Genomic DNA, 19,231 nt, shown 5'->3' with positions numbered 1-19,231 from the left:
GACAGACATGTTTGTAATATTATCTTTCATAATAGTATCTTTAAAAAAGGAGGGTAGGCTAAACCATTTGTGAGTTGGGATAGAGGTTAAGTGATGACAGTGGTCTCGTAATGTTCTCTTAACGCGCCTCTCTGACCTAGCATCATCACAAATGGGCCACTATTACACTCTAAATGTGCTTAAGTGTGCTCTTAAAAAGGTATTACTGTATGTAAATGAGGAGGAGTGGTACTGGCAGCAGCAGGATGGATGCACAATAGAAGGTTGATATTAGGCTGAAGCTGAGAGGACACTCGTACATCTCTCCTCAGCCTTGGCAGAAGGATAGAGGATTCTCAGAGGTCAGTAGATTGATCCCATAATAACTTGTGCTGTCCAGAACTGGCCAAATATCCAAAATATCCAAGATGATTAACAACCCCTAGGAAAGAGCGCATCTCTGAGTCTACTGTTCTCCATACAGGGTTACAAACAGAGCTGTACCACTCCAAACTGGGGGTTAGAAAACACCAAGCAAATGGAAACAATGGAGGGGGGAAATCATTCATTGTTTTAATAATGAATGTCTTCATTAGGAACTGTGATGGCTGGAATCAACTATGGCCTAATGGCTAATGGACTGAGGCACATGAGAAAGCAAGCTGTGCGAGAGAACGATCCATACAACGGAACCCTCCCTACTGTACCTATGCATCCCCATTTTGCGTCTGCATCCCCCCACATGCTTCCATAGAGGGGGAACACTACAGTTCAGTATTGATATCATTACAGCTGTGGCTTGGGGAACCTTTCCCCCAAGGTGTGGTACTGTGGCTGAAAAATCGCTGCATTTTTCTGCTTGCCTTGCAAAAACGAGAAACCATTTACACCGTGTTTTTCCAGGACAAATAGATGACCTGGCGGTGAATGTGGCTGTTGCCTCGACAGTGATGCATGGTATGTTGCTACCACACTTTGCCATCCACAGTGGATTCCGCACAGCAAGGTTATACAAGGACACGTCCGTGTGGTTTATGGGATGCATAGGTATTGCACTGAGTGTTAACCCACATTGCACTGCTGTGTGGGGTTTAGGGATATCTCTTTCCTGAACAAATGATGACCTCACATCAACTCGAAACACATATAAGATAAACTATCCCAGTCTCTCATTAAATGTATATAATTGAGAGGGGTTTATAACCAACGACTGTGTACTTAGACTGACCATTCTCTGGTCGAAAGTCTACTATGTCCTGCATAAAATACTAACTTCATCCGGAAATAGCATAACCTTAGAACATTGACAGCTGATGGTGATCAGCATATGCTAGCAACGTTCATCTTCTCAAGCCATCGAAAGAAATCAAATATATTGTCCACAAATGTTAATTTATCCAATCCGAGTCATCAGATAACCTCTTCAGCCTTGGGATTAATCTTCATGGCCGATGAAGGGTGGCAGGGATTACAGAGAGCGTTGTTTGAGACGCTCACAGGGCAGACATCACAGTACGATACGGTACATACTAACCTTCTATTAACCTGCAGTCACCGCAGCCACTCTGTCCATCCCTCTCAGCGTTCCGCGGTTATGCAACGGGGCCGCCGCCCGTATTACACTCCCCCGCATGACCTGAGAGAAGCCCTTAAAGCAGCTCCCTCCAAGGAAACGCATTAAAGTTCAAAGGAACGTTCGTAACCGATTGGGCTGATAGTGCTTCCGTTGGCGGTTTTGCCATTTTTCACACAGAGACAAGATGTGCGTTCAATTGTAAAGAATATAGAGCACGTCAGAGAGCTCGCCAACTCAAATCTAGGAAGGGACATGATACATCGCTGTTAAAATTATACGTTAGGTTATGAGTTCACATTCTCTAGATATTGCTCAAACAAAGAGGCCTTTCAAAATGTATGAAATGAAGAAGAAAAAATGGTCTATTGAAATGGCCATAACCTGTGTTGAGATGTTCTCTGACTGGTTTGCCTGTAAAGTACAGGACATAAACCTGTACTGTAATGGCCATGTTGTGGTTTATCATTGGTTGGCTGTAACAACATCTGTTCAGGAGTACAAGGTTCCCAAGGGAACAGCACTGGTGTCTCTTCACTTCCTCCACACACCAGCCCTTATCTGGTTGGCTGAAATAAGCCCGCCAGTCCCGCGAGGGGACAAAGTTAATGTACACTTTGGAGCTAATGTCTGAATAATTCAATCTGTGTACTCCATACACCGAACGGATATTACATCCTGACCAAGAGAAACACTTGAGTGAATTTTTACAGTGCAATTGTCCCTCGCATCATTACCTATTCAAAGACGTCAGCACATCAAACATTAATCACGTTATCACTATGATATGCAACAAATAAGCAATCCACCATAAGCATACAGCTAGCATCGTCCGTTGCTGTACATGGGAGGCCTGTATGTGTCGTTTGGCTTGAGGCAGTGCCCCAACCAACAGACACCAGGCCATGAATATCAAATTCAGATTGACAAATACCAGACTGGCTGGTGAACATCTGGTCATCTCATGTCTCAGGATGATGATGTCTCCATGTTGTCTGGTTGTTAGCATATCAAAGGCGGAATAGCAAGCAGCTACATTAAGACACCGTAAGGACGAAAAAAACCACACCAACATGTTTAAGAAAACGCACTGAGCATCGAGAGATAAGAAAATCTGGTAAAGGGAAGAGGGTTGAGTTAGAAAGAGATGGCACAGAAAGGCAATATTTCACAGCAGTCCAACTCTTCCTGAGAAGTAGTTTTTTGATTTTACTAAGACATCATTTTTCTCCATGGTGGCCGATAGATAGCAGCAAATAAGCAGAATGGAATTTCCTGGACCAAACTCTTGTCTCTCAATTGTTCTCAGAGCCATTTGCAATTGTCAGTTACTACACAATCAAAATTTGGACTGATAAACAAGGACAATCTCCCCACTGAGTAGTTCAGTTGACCTGCTCTTCTCTGGCTGACAGTCAATAATTGCGAGAGAATGATATTTTCCTCAAACTGTCTTATTGGGAGCCAGGGCTCATTTACGGTCCTCGTCTCCACCGGAGGGGTACACAACCCTGTGACACAACCACTCACACACACACTGGCTTGGCCTGGGAGGTTTTGTGATCTGCCTCACAGTATGATTTAGATTAGTGCCTGGAGTCATTTCGATCCTGCATGATTCAAAGTTAACAAAACATGTATTAATGTGTAACAGTTTGGACAATAACTTGCATTGCACAACTAAATGGCTATCCCTCTGCCTTGTCGTTTTTACAACACAACAGCACACATAGCTTATACTGAAATACTTCAGAGGTATTTAAGGACCGCAACATGCGTCATACCTAATGGGGATAAATAACAATTGTTGGTTTTGTTGGTTTCATTCTGCACAGGGATTCAACAAATTCACTTTTTTATTCTGACCATAAAACCAACACTGCTCTCTCACTTTTCCAATTTCCTTAAACATGGTTCCAGTTTATGGGTAAAGAGAAAGGCTTTCTAATGAATACCATTTCTCTCAGTCCCGGGGAGCGACTGTGCTGTGGTTAAACCAGCGTGGAGCCACACAGGAGAGCATGCCTCTGTACCTTTAGGATTTGACCTCACAAACACAGACCCCCACATTACTGAGAATACAACACAGCTGCCTTAACATTCCAACATGGGTCAGAGTTGATGACGAGAGGTCAGGCTGGAGCCCCTCCTTTATATACAACCATGAGAGACGATGGCTTCTGCTGCTGTGCTATGCAGAAAAACAGAATTCTAGTCTGTGTGGTAAGAAAGACTAGGATGGACACTCACCTAATCCCATGTTAATGCTTTTCTGGTCAGAACATAGTGGTGACAGTTGGTTTGTTTGCAACGGGCTATATTTTTAATAACCGTGTGACAATATCAGTGTGTACACTACAGAGCCACAGTCCCGGCCTGACAGAACTGTCAGAAGAAACAGTCCATTCCTAATTACAAGGGCTTTAAGATGTTAGACCTTCCCAGAAACATAACAGATTTCTGGTCTACCCAGTCCACTTTGCGGGAGCAAACCCACAGAGGCCATTTCATTTACACAGAAGCTTCAACAGAACATCCCAAACCTCCCTGTCATTGTCGTGTGTGTAGGTGGCAGGGAAGTCAGGCGCAGGAGAAACCAACTTGGTGTAACTGGAGTCTTTTCATTTAGATAAAACAAAAACTCCAAAAACCAACGTACATAAAAAAATAACGGGTAAAATAACCCGTCGCTCACCAATACAAAATACACCAACACATAACCACAAACAATCTCCGACAAGGACATGAGGGGAAACAGAGGGTTAAATACACAACATGTAATGAATGGGATTGGAACCAGGTGTGTAGGAAGACGAGACAAAATCAGTGGTGACGTCGACCGCCGAGCACCACCCGAACAAGGAGGGGCATCGACTTCGGCGGAAGTCATGACACTCCCCCACTTACCTTCAACCACCTCACATGATCTGTGCCCCCCAACAAGAATTCCATGGAAAACATCCAAAGTGACTTGCAATATCCACGCCCTCACAATATTGCACCTCTGAACATCAGAAATCTTGTATGTCACCCCGCTCCTCCGCTCTCTCCACTGGCTTCCAGTTGAAGCTCGCATCCGCTACAAGACCATGGTGCTTGCCTACGGAGCTGTGAGGGGAACGGCACCTCCAAACCTTCAGGCTCTGATCAGGCCCTACACCCAAACAAGGGCACTGCGTTCATCCACCTCTGGCCTGCTGGCCCCCCTACCTCTGAGGAAGCACGGTTCCCACTCAGCCCAGTCCAAACTGTTCGCTGCTCTGGCACCCCAATGGTGGAACAAGCTCCCTCACGACGCCAGGACAGCGGAGTCAATCACCACCTTCCGGAGACACCTGAAACCCCACCTCTTTAAGGAATACCTGGGATAGGATAAAGTAATCCTTCTAACCCCCCCTTAAAAGATTTAGATGCACTATTGTAAAGTGGTTGTTCCACTGGATATCATAAGGTGAATGCACCAATTTGTAAGTCGCTCTGGATAAGAGCGTCTGCTAAATGACTTAAATGTAAATGTTGTATAATTTAAAAAAAGTAAAAAAAATAAAAAAATAAAAAATAATTAGATTCTATACACTCTTTCTCCATTTTTACACTCTTTCTCCACAAATTCTTACTTACAGCCTACCCCGGCCAAACCCGGACAACGCTGGACCAATTTTGCACTGCCCTATGGGACTCCCAATCACAGCCGGATGTGATACAGCCTGGATTCGAACCAGGGACTGTAATGATGCCTCTTTCACTGAGATGCAGTGCCTTAGACCGCTGCGCCACTCGGGAGCCCATTAGGCATATGGTTTTACAATTACTGCCTAGTCACAGCTGCAAAAGTCCCACATCCAAGAATAATGATATAGGCAACAGTTACCTATTAAATGGTTAAATTCAAGATTAAAAATGAACATCTCCAATAAGATTAAATGCAAATATTGCTGACACCAGGGGGATATTTCCATGTCTCTAAAAGGTCTAATCATTTCTAGAAACAAACACAAATTACCCATCACTTAATGTAATGAGTGAATGTTAAAACAGTGATTACTGTGTCTTTGTTCCCCTGATTAATTCATTGGCAGACACCAGACGTGAATATGAACAACTGCACTTCTTCTCATCAATTGGAACAATCCACACTAGATTACAATCTTGACCACAGACTGAAGTTGGGGAAGACAACTGGTTAATTTACTAGCCTATACAAAAGGACTAACCACCCTAACTGTCCTTGTCAGTGAAACTACAGTTTTAGCCACAATTAATTATTCCTTATAAACATAGGAGTCTGCAGTGTGCGAAATATAAATGCTTATTTACAATATAGATATTGATACTTGCCATGATCGGGATCGCCGTGTGTCGATACCAGGAGGCGCTCTGCAGATGCCTTCTATACACTCTAGCAATTAGTCATCCAAGCACACAATTGAAAACCAGCTGCAATGAACTAGATATCATTGCAACAATCGCTAAGAAGATTAATGTCACTGATTCTAAAATGTGTGCGGTAATGAAGACAAGCGAAGCTGTCACGGTTGTCGTCGGTTAAGGAGGACCAAAACGCAGCAGGTATGTGCAGGCTCATCTTGACTTTTATTAACTACCAAAATGAACGTACAAAAATAACAAAAACACGAACGATCAACAAAAAACAGTCTGGTAAGGCACAAGGCGAAACACAGAACAATCACCCACAAATACCAAACACAAACACACCCTACTATATGGGACTCTCAATCAAAGGCAGATAGACAACACTTGCCTTCAACTGAGAGTCCCAACCCCAATTAACCAAACATAGACATACACTTACTAGACTCCACATAGAAGTACTTAAACATAAACCAAAACCCGGAATTACTACATCAACCACCCTTTTAACAAAAACACACCACCCTGAACCACATAAAACAAATACCCTCTGCCACGCCCTGACCAAACTACAAAAACAATTAACCTTATACTGGCCAGGACGTGACAGTACCCCCCCCTTAAAGGTGCTACCCCGGAAGCACCTTAACAAAAAATAACCCCAAGCAACACCAAAAGAAAAATTCCCCTTTTCTAAAGGGAGGGAAGGGAGGGTGGCTGCCGTCAACGACGGCACTGTGCTACACCCCCCCTCCCCAACCCACCTATTTCTGGAGGTGGCTCCGGCTCAGGCCGTTCCAGGCTCTCTGGGCAGTCTGGCAGCTCGGGACAGTCTGGGCAGTCCGGCAGCTCGGGACAGTCTGGGCAGTCCGGCAGCTCGGGACAGTCTGGGCAGTCCGGCAGCTCGGGACAGTCTGGGCAGTCCGGCAGCTCGGACAGTCTGGGCAGTCCGGCAACTCGGGACAGTCTGGGCAGTCCGGCAACTCGGGGCAGTCTGGCCACTCCGGCAGTTCGGGGCAGTCTGGCCACTCCGGCAGTTCGGGGCAGTCTGGCCACTCCGGCAGCTCGGGACAGTCTGGGCAGTCCGGCAGCTCGGGACAGTCTGGGCAGTCCGGCAGCTCGGGACAGTCTGGGCAGTCCGGCAGCTCGGGACAGTCTGGGCAGTCCGGCAACTCGGGACAGTCTGGGCAGTCCGGCAACTCGGGGCAGTCTGGCCAGTCCGGCAACTCGGGGCAGTCTGGCCACTCCGGCAGTTCGGGGCAGTCTGGCCACTCCGGCAGTTCGGGGCAGTCTGGCCACTCCGGCGACTGTCGACTGGCGGGCAGCTCCGACGACTGTCGACTGGCGGGCAGCTCCGACGACTGTCGACTGGCGGGCAGCTCCGACGACTGTCGACTGGCGGGCAGCTCCGACGACTGGCGACTGGCGGGCAGCTCCGACGACTGGCGACTGGCGGGCAGCTCCGACGACTGGCGACTGGCGGGCAGCTCCGACGACTGGCGACTGGCGGGCAGCTCCGACGACTGGCGACTGGCGGGCAGCTCCGACGACTGGCGGGCAGCTCCGACGACTGTCGACTGGCGGGCAGCTCCGACGACTGTTGACTGGCGAGGCTGGGTTTACGCACTTGAAGGCTAGTGCGGGGAGCGGGAACAGGACGAGTCGGACTGGGTTGACGCACTTCCGGGTCCGCACGAGAGACAGGAGCTGGAAACCCAGGGCTATGGAGGCGCACAGTCGGTCAAGATCTTACCTCCTGCACAACCCGCCTTGGCTGGATGGAACTAGTAGCCCTGTACGAGCGGGGTGCTCGTACAGGACAGACTGGGCTGTGCAGGGGCCTGATGGTAGCCGTGCGTAGAGCGGGAGTTGGGTAGCCTGGTCCTCGGAGGTGTACCGGCGACCAGATGCGCTGCGCAGGCATCCTCCTACCAGGCTGGATGCCCGCTCTAGCACGGCACCTGCGAGGGGCTGGAATAACTCGCACCGGACTGTGCGTGCGTATGGGTGAGATAGTGCGCTCCTCAGCGAAACATAGCGCTCTCCACCCCATACGCTCCTCCATATAACCACGGGTAGCTGGCTTCCGGCTCTTCCTACGCCTAGCCAAACTACCCGTGTGCCCCCCCAAAAAAAATTCTTGGGGGTGCCTCTCGTGCTTCTCCCTCAGCGCGTCCATGGCCTCGTACCTCCGCCTCTCTGCCTTGGCTGCCTCAATTTCCCACTGCGGGCGGCGATAATCCCCAGCCTGGTGCCAAGGTCCGGCCCCGTCCAGAACTTCCTCCCAGGTCCACTTCTCCCGCCAGTCGAACTCGAAGTCCCTCTGCTCCTTCCTCTGCTGCTTGGTCCAATGTTGGTGGGTGATTCTGTCACGGTTGTCGTCGGTTAAGGAGGACCAAAACGCAGCAGGTATGTGCAGGCTCATCTTGACTTTTATTAACTACCAAAATGAACGTACAAAAATAACAAAAACACGAACGATCAACAAAAAAACAGTCTGGTAAGGCACAAGGCGAAACACAGAACAATCACCCACAAATACCAAACACAAACACACCCTACTATATGGGACTCTCAATCAAAGGCAGATAGACAACACCTGCCTTCAACTGAGAGTCCCAACCCCAATTAACCAAACATAGACATACACTTACTAGACTCCACATAGAAATACTTAAACATAAACCAAAACCCGGAATTACTACATCAACCACCCTTTTAACAAAAACACACCACCCTGAACCACATAAAACAAATACCCTCTGCCACGCCCTGACCAAACTACAAAAACAATTAACCTTATACTGGCCAGGACGTGACAGAAGCGAAGACAGCGATACCACTTGGAGTTGATAAAATGACAAACAAATAGAGTTGCAGGACCTATAGAGAGGAGAAGCTTTAGACAAAAGCAACAGTTACACAACATAGAAAATATTATAAATAATGTAGAATATCCTGACCTCAGATCTTGAAGTGGTAGACACACACGACTACTTTCTGATAGAAGAAGAGAAACCACCACAGACTGACTAGTTTGCTTGTTACTTCTCAGTGTCATGAGAAATCCATTCATCTTTTAGCCTAAACTCACAGAGTCAGTCGATGCCATGAGAAGCTTACTGACTAGGGTGTTGGAAGTATTTTTTTGATGTCGCTTAAAACAAAAGAGCTACTCAAAGGACAGATTGTCAACAGGGCAAATTAACCAAATTCTCACCTTAGGGACATATACACGGTAAAAATGTTACATCGCTGCAACCAACTCAGCAGGAGCAGGTCAGTTCTGTTATTGCATGTCAACATGTGTACATTATACAATAAATAACATACAGATAATATTCAAAACAATCTGCATTTTATCCAACAAATAGGTGTATGTATAAACACTAAACGCTATGATGCTAAAATGTTATAATCAGGAAAGGGACATTGTGCCTTTTCCTGAATTCATCAGAGGGAGCACGTACAGTAGAACAGCATGTTAATGGGGGGACAACAACAATGAGTGCATGGAGCATGGATGAAGACAGCAGTCCTCACTCTCCATTTGTGGAGACCAACTCATACAGCACTGCTAGGGTCTCAGACTTCTGTTGTACATTTCCTTGATAGTATTGTATCAATGTCTGGGCTCTAGTGTGAACGCCATTACACAGTCTGGGAGCAGGAAAAACATACCCCAGACTTTCCAAGAGGCACTTTATTTGAACAGGGTGTCATATTGAAACCAAGTCTATTCAAATGAGCTCTGCACAACACACACATATCAATAAAAAACACAATAAAATACTCAATTACAAAACATGGACATAAAAAAAAACCACAATCTTGACTTAGAGATTTCCCCAATAACGTTTTAAATTCCGTAAGCCGCCTTGCAACACATTCATGCCTGAGCCTCCCCTGCAACACATTAAGCCTCCCATGCAACACATTCAAGCCTAAGCCTCCCCTGCAACACATTCAATATTAAGCCTCCCCTGCAACACATTCAATATTAAGCCTCCCCTGCAACACATTCAAGCCTAAGCCTACCCTGCAACACATTCAAGCCTAAGCCTCCCCTGCAACACATTCAAGCCTAAGCCTCCCCTGCAACACATTCAAGCCTAAGCCTCCCATGCAACACATTCGATCCTGAGCCTCCCATGCAACACATTCGATCCTAAACAAGACATGCAACACATTCAAGCTTGAGCCTCTCCTGAAACACATTCAATCTTAAGCCTCGCATGCAACACATTCGATCCTAAGCCTCCTCCGCAACACATTCAAGCCTGAGCCTCCATTGCAACACATTCAAGCTTAAGCCTTCCATGCAACACATTCAATATTAAGCCTCCCTGGCAACACATTCAATCTTAAGCCTCCCTGCAACACATTCAAGCTTAAGCCTCCCATGCAACACATTCAATATTAAGCCTCCTCCGCAACACATTCAAGCCTGAGCCTCCATTGCAACACATTCAAGCTTAAGCCTCCCATGCAACACATTCAATATTAAGCCTCCCTGGCAACACATTCAATCTTAAGCCTCCCTGCAACACATTCAAGCTTAAGCCTCCCATGCAACACATTCAATATTAAGCCTCCCTGGCAACACATTGAATCTTAAGCCTCCCCTGGCAACACATTCAATCTTAAGCCTCCCATGTAACACATTCAATATTAAGCCGCTCATGCAACACATTCAAGCCTAAGCCTCCCATGCAACACATTCAATATTAAGCCTCCCATGCAACACATTCAAGCCTGAGCCTCTCATGCCACACATTCATGCCTGAGGCTCCCCTGCAACACATTCAAGCCTGAGCCTCCCCTGCAACACATTCAATATTAAGCCTCCCATGTAACACATTCAAGCCTGAGCCTCTCATGCCACACATTCATGCCTGAGGCTCCCCTGCAACACATTTAAGCCTGAGCCTACCCTGCAACACATTCAATATTAAGGCTCTCCTGCAACACATTCAATATTAAGCCTCCCATGTAACACATTCAATATTAAGCCTACCCTGCAACACATTCAATATTAAGCCTCCCATGCAACACATTTAAGCCTGAGCCTTCCCTGCAACACATTCAATATTAAGGCTCTCCTGCAACACATTCAATATTAAGCCTCCCATGTAACACATTCAATATTAAGCCTACCCTGCAACACAATCAATATTAAGCCTCCCATGCAACACATTTAAGCCTGAGCCTTCCCTGCAACACATTCAATATTAAGCCTCCCATGCAACACATTCAAGCCTGAGCCCTCCTGCAACACATTCAAGCCTGAGCCTCCCCTGCAACACATTCGATCCTAAGCCTCCCCTGCAACAAATTCAAGCATAAGCCTCCCCTGCAACACATTCAGTCTTAAGCCTCCCATGCAACACATTCAGTCCTAAACCTCCCATGCAACACGTTCAAGTCTGAGCCTCCCCTGCAACACATTCATGCCTGAGCCTCCCCTGCAACACATTCAAGCCTGAGCCTCCCCTGCAACACATTCAATCTTAAGCCTCCCCTGCAACACATTCAAGCCTGAGCCTCTCCTGCAACACATTCAAGCCTGAGTCACCCCTGCAACACGTTCAAGCCTCCCATGCAACACCTTCAGGCCTAAGCCTCCCCTGCAACACATTCCACATCTGTGGAGCAAAAACCCAAAGCAACTCTCCCTAAATAGGAAGCCACCCTTGGAACCACTAGCACTATCCAATCTTGTGCTCTTGTACAGTATTCTATTGTTTTGACCTTGACTAGTGTCGTCAGATACATTGGAAGTTTCTGCAGGCGCACTTTGTTTAATAAACAAAAGGGAACGCTACTCTCTTGTTACATACAGAGGCCCAACACACATTTTGATGCAATACACAATGGTGAGTTCTAAAACGATCACCAGTAATGAATCTAAGTGCATAATGGGAAAAAAGCATCTAGAGGTTTAAGTGTGGAAGCTGCTGCGTGCATACAGATTATATCTCCGTAATGTTGTCGTCTCAGGTCTCTTTACGTAGTGTTGTGGTGTCTCTCTCGTTGTGATGTGTGTGTATTTTAATCCCCCGTCCCCGCAGGAGGCCTTTTGCCTTCTGGTAGGCCGTCATTGTAAATAAGAATTTGTTCTTTACTGGCTTGCCTAGTTAAATAAAGGTTAAATAAATAAATAATCTAAAACAGACATAAAAGTGGCCCGGACAACTTCCTTTCTATTATCAAACAATAGAGATGCTCTATTTCTGTAAAATAATCACATTTTACCAGCTGAGTAACATGCATTTGAAATGCCAATTTATCATCTAGTCAGATATCAAGATATTTATAAGAGGGAACTCTTTCGATTTGTGTTCCGTTCAGGCTAGTAATTTCAAGGTCACTTAAGTCTAAGTTACGGGACCTAGAAAATAGCATGTATTTTGTTTTGTTTGTATTAAGTACTAACTTAAGGGCCTACCAAGTGGTGCAGCAGTCTAATGCACTGTATCGCAGTGCTAAATGCATCACTACAGACCCGGGTTCGATTCCGGGCTGTGTCACAACCGGCCGGGATCGGGAGTCCCATAGGGCGGCGCACAATTGGCACAGTGTCGTCCGAGTTAGGGGATTGTTTGGCCGGGGGGCTTTACTTGGCTCATCGGGCTCTAGAGACTCCTTGTGGCGGGCCGGGCATCTGCAGGCTGACCTCGGTCATCAGTTGAATGATGTTTCCTCCGACACAATAGTGCGGCTAGCTTCCGGGTTAAGTGGGCGGGTATTAAGGAGCGTAGTTAGGCGGGTCATGTTTCGGAGGACGCATGACACGACCTTCGCCGCCCGTGACCATTGGGGAGTTGCAGCAATGAGACAAGATCAAAATTGGGGAGAAAAAGGTGGTACAATCCAAGAGGGACTTCTGTAGTACTTGGAAATCAGTCTGTGAATGTGAAAAAGCTTGGTTTACAGATGGTGCAACAGAGTACAATGTATCGTCAGCATAAAAATGTATATTACAATTTTTCACAGCATTTCCAATGTTATTTATATACAATAGTGGCCCCAGAATTGAACCCTGGGGTACCCCTTTATGTATTCAGATTTGACCCCCTCTGTCACAATAGCCTGAGTTCTATTACCAAGGTAGTTCTGAAACCACATCCAGGTGTCAGTGCCCAGACCTATTGAGGACAACTTACTCAATAAAATAGAATGTTCAGCTGTGTCAAAAGCCTTTGACAAGTCCACAAACACAGCAGCACAATTAATTTTGGCTGCTAAAGCATTGTCAATATCATTAAGAACTAATGTTGTTGCAATAGTACTGTGCCTGGGTCTAAACCCTGATTGATGTACATTCAGAATACAATTCACTAAAATCCGTGACCTCACGGTCCCTACCGTTGCCATAGGGAACACACAAGTCCCGCTCCTCTCATGTATGAGAGGAGCCCTCATTAACTCAGGGCCGGTCTTAAACACTTTATACCTAAATTCTGGGTTAGCAGCCCTTTCTCTAATCCCATTAAGTCCTCCAAGCAGAACCCTTAGCTTCATTGTTGGAGAAATTGGGTCTGGGACTGAGAGCTCAACTCACCCAGACATAACCAATTCTGTGTGCGTCAAATTGTGTGCATCTTGAATAAATGTACAAAATCAGGCTAATTCTGCTTTTAATAAACACACTTGGCAGATTGACGGAAACCTCAAGAAAAAGATTTAAGTAGTGTACAAATAAAAAAAATAGAGAATTATAAACATTTTTTTTAAACCAATTCTCATGAATACTTAAAAACAAAATGTTTTTGCAAATAACCCAGCAGTCTGTCCAAATCCTCTGGTACTTTCAACACAAATTACCACCTAAAATAGAAGTGAGAGGTGGATGATGCTTTTCACATACTGACTCACTCATATGACTCACATACTGACTCACTCATATGACTGCATAACAACACTTGACAAGGCCAGACATACAACATCCTCTCCATTTTGAAAGTTGTGTTGATGTGAGACGAATGACCGTCTAAATAAGGTAGAGGCCTCTGAAACACTAGACAAAAAACATTGAACAGATTCATGTATTCTGTTGATTAAAATAAAAGCCAGTTCTAAAATCAATCTGGAGAAACAAACAAAAGAGGACTACTGTATGTCTTCTTTAAGATAAGACTCATGTCCTCCTATCTATGAGACCATCAAGAGAAGTGAATGATCACGTTATTCTTATGAGCTACTGACCACACACAATTATGATGTAACGGAGCTTCACCACTAACATGGTGCTGGCCAAGAGAGAGGGCTCAGTGTAGGAACAAAACAAAAAAGAATACTGTGAAAAAGCCCTGTACAATAAATATTTTGATGAAGACTAGTATGTTAGAATGCCCGAAAACAAAGCAGGCAGGACCTTGCATTTAACCTTGAGATGGCTGACTGGATGTTGGTGTTGGTAATCAGTGAGCACCATGAATAGAGAACTGGGTTAGATTAAAGAGGCATTAGGTCATTTGAAGATGTATTGAAAGCTTCTTGCTTTGCGTTTACAACAGACACACAACCCCTCCCACCAGTCCATACAAGGCCCCACTGTAAACGATTAGCTAAATGAATATCGAGGGGGTTTGCCTGACCTGGTTATGGTTGATGGGATTGAGGGGATTTGAACTGGGATACAGTTTGCAAACAGCAGACAAGACAAGCCTGTGGTATCCTACTAGAACAACAGACCCCAAATAATGAAGACACCATTGTCTAGTTGCAATCACGTTATCTATTAGTTAGTTTGTAACTGTCAAATCAACGCAGTTCTATATTACAAAAGTAACTAAAACCAATGGATCAAAAATGTGAAGACGAGGTGTCTATCACAGTGGCCACACACGAGCACGCCCAGCACCACCGGCTCGGTAAGAGACCTTGACGTACAATATGGCAGGTGATGAAATGACCGACAGGGTAATGAACAAGCTAATGAGGGGAATCAAGACTGCTGCAGGGCCAATAAATCAAAGCAACGGTGCCTGCAATGATATAGGAGCAATCTGTAACAATGGCCAGAGCAGGGAGCAGGAAAGGACAGGAGGGAGGAGAAGGGCCATCGCGATAATGCATGTCAATGTCAAGGCCTTGCTGGTGGTGTATGGCTTCTAATCTAGCGCGCACTCAAAGCCTTGTTTATTGTATATTATCTCAAATGAAGACTTCAGGGCATTTCCTTTAGCAAATAAATGTGCATCTTCTATACATCTGGCTCTGTCCTACCAAACAACATAGACTGAATTAAATGAGGACATAATGTGCGTGCTCAACAAATGAGTTTGAGAAAATGACTTTGAACAAATCTACAAAACCCAGTCCTCAAGAACCAGGACATGTGTCAATAACATCAGAGATCTTCTAGCTCAATGTCATACTATACAAACAATGAGAATTATTCCAGTATACATAAACAAGAGATAGGGTAATGGTGAAACGAGTGAAACAATTACAGTGATATGTAGGGAAGAGATAGGGTAATAACAGCATAAAAGGTTAACCGTAGCCAAGAACCAGGAGGACATATCCATGGGGAGGCTTGACACGTAATAACCCGAAACTACATGGCTATGACACTATCCCCACTAAATCCATTGAAAACGTCATCCTGCTACAATTCCGTCAGTTGCGGTGTGATAACAAATCGATGCTAAGATCCTCGTGAGTTTACTAAAGTATCTGAACGATCGACATGGCTCAGCAATCACCAGCCTTTTACTCCAGATTCCCTGCTCTGAGCATTTGAACTAAAGCGAGGTTAATTAACTCTAAGGAACGAAAGGTTATCGCAGTATAAACGCAGCCGTCTTGCAGTTAGGAAAGCAAATTCCACCGATGCACATTCATCTATTACTTCATTTCGGTCTGAGGTTAGAACAGAGTGTAAATGAAATGATCGCCTAGCTTATTCTCTGAAAATAAATATAAAAACAATGTCTGGCATTCATTTTCCGACCATAATCTGAAATCATTTGATTCTGACTGAGGACCTGAAGAACATGGGCACCTAGACTAATTACGTCTAATAATGGATCCTACTAAGTAGGGTCTGGACAAAACAAGGCCAGAGCTCAGATAATAGCCTCTGTCCTCTTCCTATTCCTGCCAACGTCGGTAGTACAGTACAGATTCTAACCAAAAATATCTCAACGCTTCTATTAGGTTATTACCTAATGATAACCTAACCTTAGGCTAGGTTGAGGATAAAAACTCAAAAGGTGCTATTCCCATGGCTATTAAAATACATCTATGCAAATGGTGTGGAGGCTGTGTAGCTGTATGTGATGTCTGGAGGTGCAGCCAGGGATGGTATGCTCTGGGGATGGATTGGCAGGGATGAGCACAGCCCGGGTACGTGCCCAGTGGGGATTGCCTCTACTGCTGGTTGGCCTGGCAATAGCACTAACTGTGAATAATACTGTTAAATAGATGCAGGTCCTGGGTAATAAAGGTCCTGGGTAATAACAGTCCTGGGTAATAAAGCCAGATGTAATGCCCAATCACTCTCTGATCAAGATTACGGGGAAGAGATCGAGTCTGACATTATGCCCTAGTAGTAACCAACTGAAAATAATTACTGGCTACTGGATATCGCTTTACGTAATATGGAATGAAAATACACTTCAGTACTAAGATATGGATTTTGGATGGGGGAGGAAAATCGAAGGGAAAAATTATATTCAACTAATTTAAATGACAATGCAGGTTATTATTGGGGTGTACTGTGAGTTGCATTGTGTCTTGTACTGAATGTTTGGACTGGGACACTACTAGCATACAGCATTAGCATATTCTGAATTAAATGTAAATCAAGCCCTTTCATCTTGGTTTCTTTGGATTAAACATGGGTAAAGTCTGTGCCCACAAAAACAGCACACACCTCCTAGGGGAATAGGGCTTTCTGGTGTGAAACCTCAAGCCAGAAGCCTAGAGCAAGTCTTTTCCATGAAGCAGCCTGGAGATTCTTAATACTTACTCTTAAAGCTCCCTCCAAAAGCAGGCAGCCAGCTTGTATTTATGATACAATTCATGTAAATGAGTGAATTTGGCCCTTAATAATCCTTGCCTAATTAAGTGAGCACCCAATCTGCTGAGGCAGACTACTGAGAGCCATGGTAAAATACCTGTCCTATCACGGGAACGGCAGGATCAGCCTTCTCCCTGTCAGCAGATCAGTCATGTATTCAAATTTCACTCAGCGGGCAAAGAGAGAAGGCAGAGAGATCTGGTTTTGTTTCCTCACTAACATCGGTCTAGTTTATTTCTGTGCTTCTGGCCATTCTTTCACCAGTGCTTTTTGACTTCTACACAGCTACAGATAATTCAATGCTATGTGTATACATATACATACAGTCGAAGTCGGAAGTTTACATACACTTAGGTTGGAGTCATTAGAACTCGTTTTTCAACCACTCCACAAATCTCTTGTTTACAAACTATAGTTTTGGCAAGTCGGTTAGGACATCTACTTTGTACATGACACAAGTCATTTTTCCAACAATTGTTTACAGACAGATTATTTCACTTATAATTCACTGTATCGCAATTCCAGTGGGTCAGACGTTTACATACACTAAGTTGACTGTGCCTTTAAACAGCTTGGAAAATTCTGATCACTTGAGTCAATTGGAGGTGTACTTGTGGATGCATTTCAAGGTCTACCTTCAAACTTAGTGCCTCTTTGCTTGACATCATGATAAAATCAAAAGAAATCAGCCAAGACCTCCCCAAAAAATTGTAGCCCTCCACAGTCTGGTTCATCCTTGGGAGCAATTTCCAAATGCCTGAAGGTACCACATTCATCTGTACAAACAATAGTACGCAAGTATAAACACCATGTGACCACGCAGCCGTCATACCGCTCAGGAAGGAGACGCGTTCTGTCTCCTAGAGATGAACGTACTTTGGTGCGAAAAGTGCAAATCAATCCCAGAACAACAGCAAAGGACCTTGTGGAGATGCTGGAGGAAACAGGTACAAAAGTATCTATATCCACAGTAAAACGAGTCCTATATCGACATAACCTGAAAGGCCGCTCAGCAAGGAAGAAGCCACTGCTCCAAAACCAACATAAAAAAGCCAGACTACGGTTTGCAACTGCACATGGGGACAAAGATCGTACTTTTTGGAGAAATGTCCTCTGGTATGATGAAACAAAAATTGTTTGGCCATAATGACCATCGTTATGTTTGGAGGTAAAAGGGGGATGCTTGCAAGCCGAAGAACACCATCCTAACCATGAAGCACGGGGGGACCAGCATCATGTTGTGGGGGTGCTTTGCTGCAGGAGGGAATGGTGCACTTCACAAAATAGATGGCATCATGTGGAAGGAAAATTATGTGGATATATTGAAGCAATATCTCAAGACATCAGTCAGGAAGTTAAAGCTTGGTCACAAAAGGGTCTTCCAAATGGACAATGACCCCAAGCATACTTCCAAAGTTGTGGCATAATGGCTTAAGGACAACAAAGTCAAGGTATTGGAGTGGCTATCACAAAGCCCTGACCTCAATCCTATAGAAAATCTGTGGGCAGAACTGAAAAAGCGTGTGCGAGCAAGGAGGCCTACAAACCCGACTCAGCTACACCAGTTCTGTCAGGAGGAATGGGCCAAAATTCACCCAACTTATTGTGGGAAGCTTGTGAAAGGCTACCTGAAACGTTTGACCCAAGTTAAGCAATTTAAAGGCAATGCTGCCAAAAACGAATTGAGTGTATGTAACCTTCTGACCCACTGGGAATGTGATGAAATAAATAAAAGCTGAAATAAATAATTCTCTCTACTATTATTCTGACATTTCACATTCTTAAAATAAAGTGGTGATCCTAACTGAGCTAAGACAGGGAATTTTTACTAGGATTAAATGTCAGGAATTGTGAACAACTGAGTTTAAATGTCTTTGGCTAAGGTGTATGTAAACTTCCGACTTCAACTGTACATGTATGTACACTTTGTGCAGCCCCCTTTGCTTTTAGGGTCTCGACAAACAATCAAACCACTGCGCCTGAGTTGTGGTCTTTCTGACAGACAGAATGACTGAGTGCTTCTCTCCATCATCACCACAGCAGACACATCTGCCTTAGACAGAGGCTTCCTCCTAACACAACGAGAACCTGACAAGAAAACGGTCGGCGTGGATGCTTTCAGCGCTCATAAATGCAGCCTCCAGCAAATGAACATTCACATCGTTAGATGAATAATACATCACCATTACCTAAAGGTTTTTTAATTAATGTAACAATCAGAATGAATCATCTGCATTTGGGGGGGGGGGGGGGGGGTGATTAAGCATATTTTATTG

This window comes from Salmo trutta, chromosome 20 (assembly GCF_901001165.1).
Source record: "Salmo trutta chromosome 20, fSalTru1.1, whole genome shotgun sequence".
In the NCBI taxonomy this organism is placed as follows: domain Eukaryota; kingdom Metazoa; phylum Chordata; class Actinopteri; order Salmoniformes; family Salmonidae; genus Salmo; species Salmo trutta.
The sequence above is the reverse complement of the archived record's forward strand: the minus strand, read 5'-3'. Positions refer to the sequence as shown.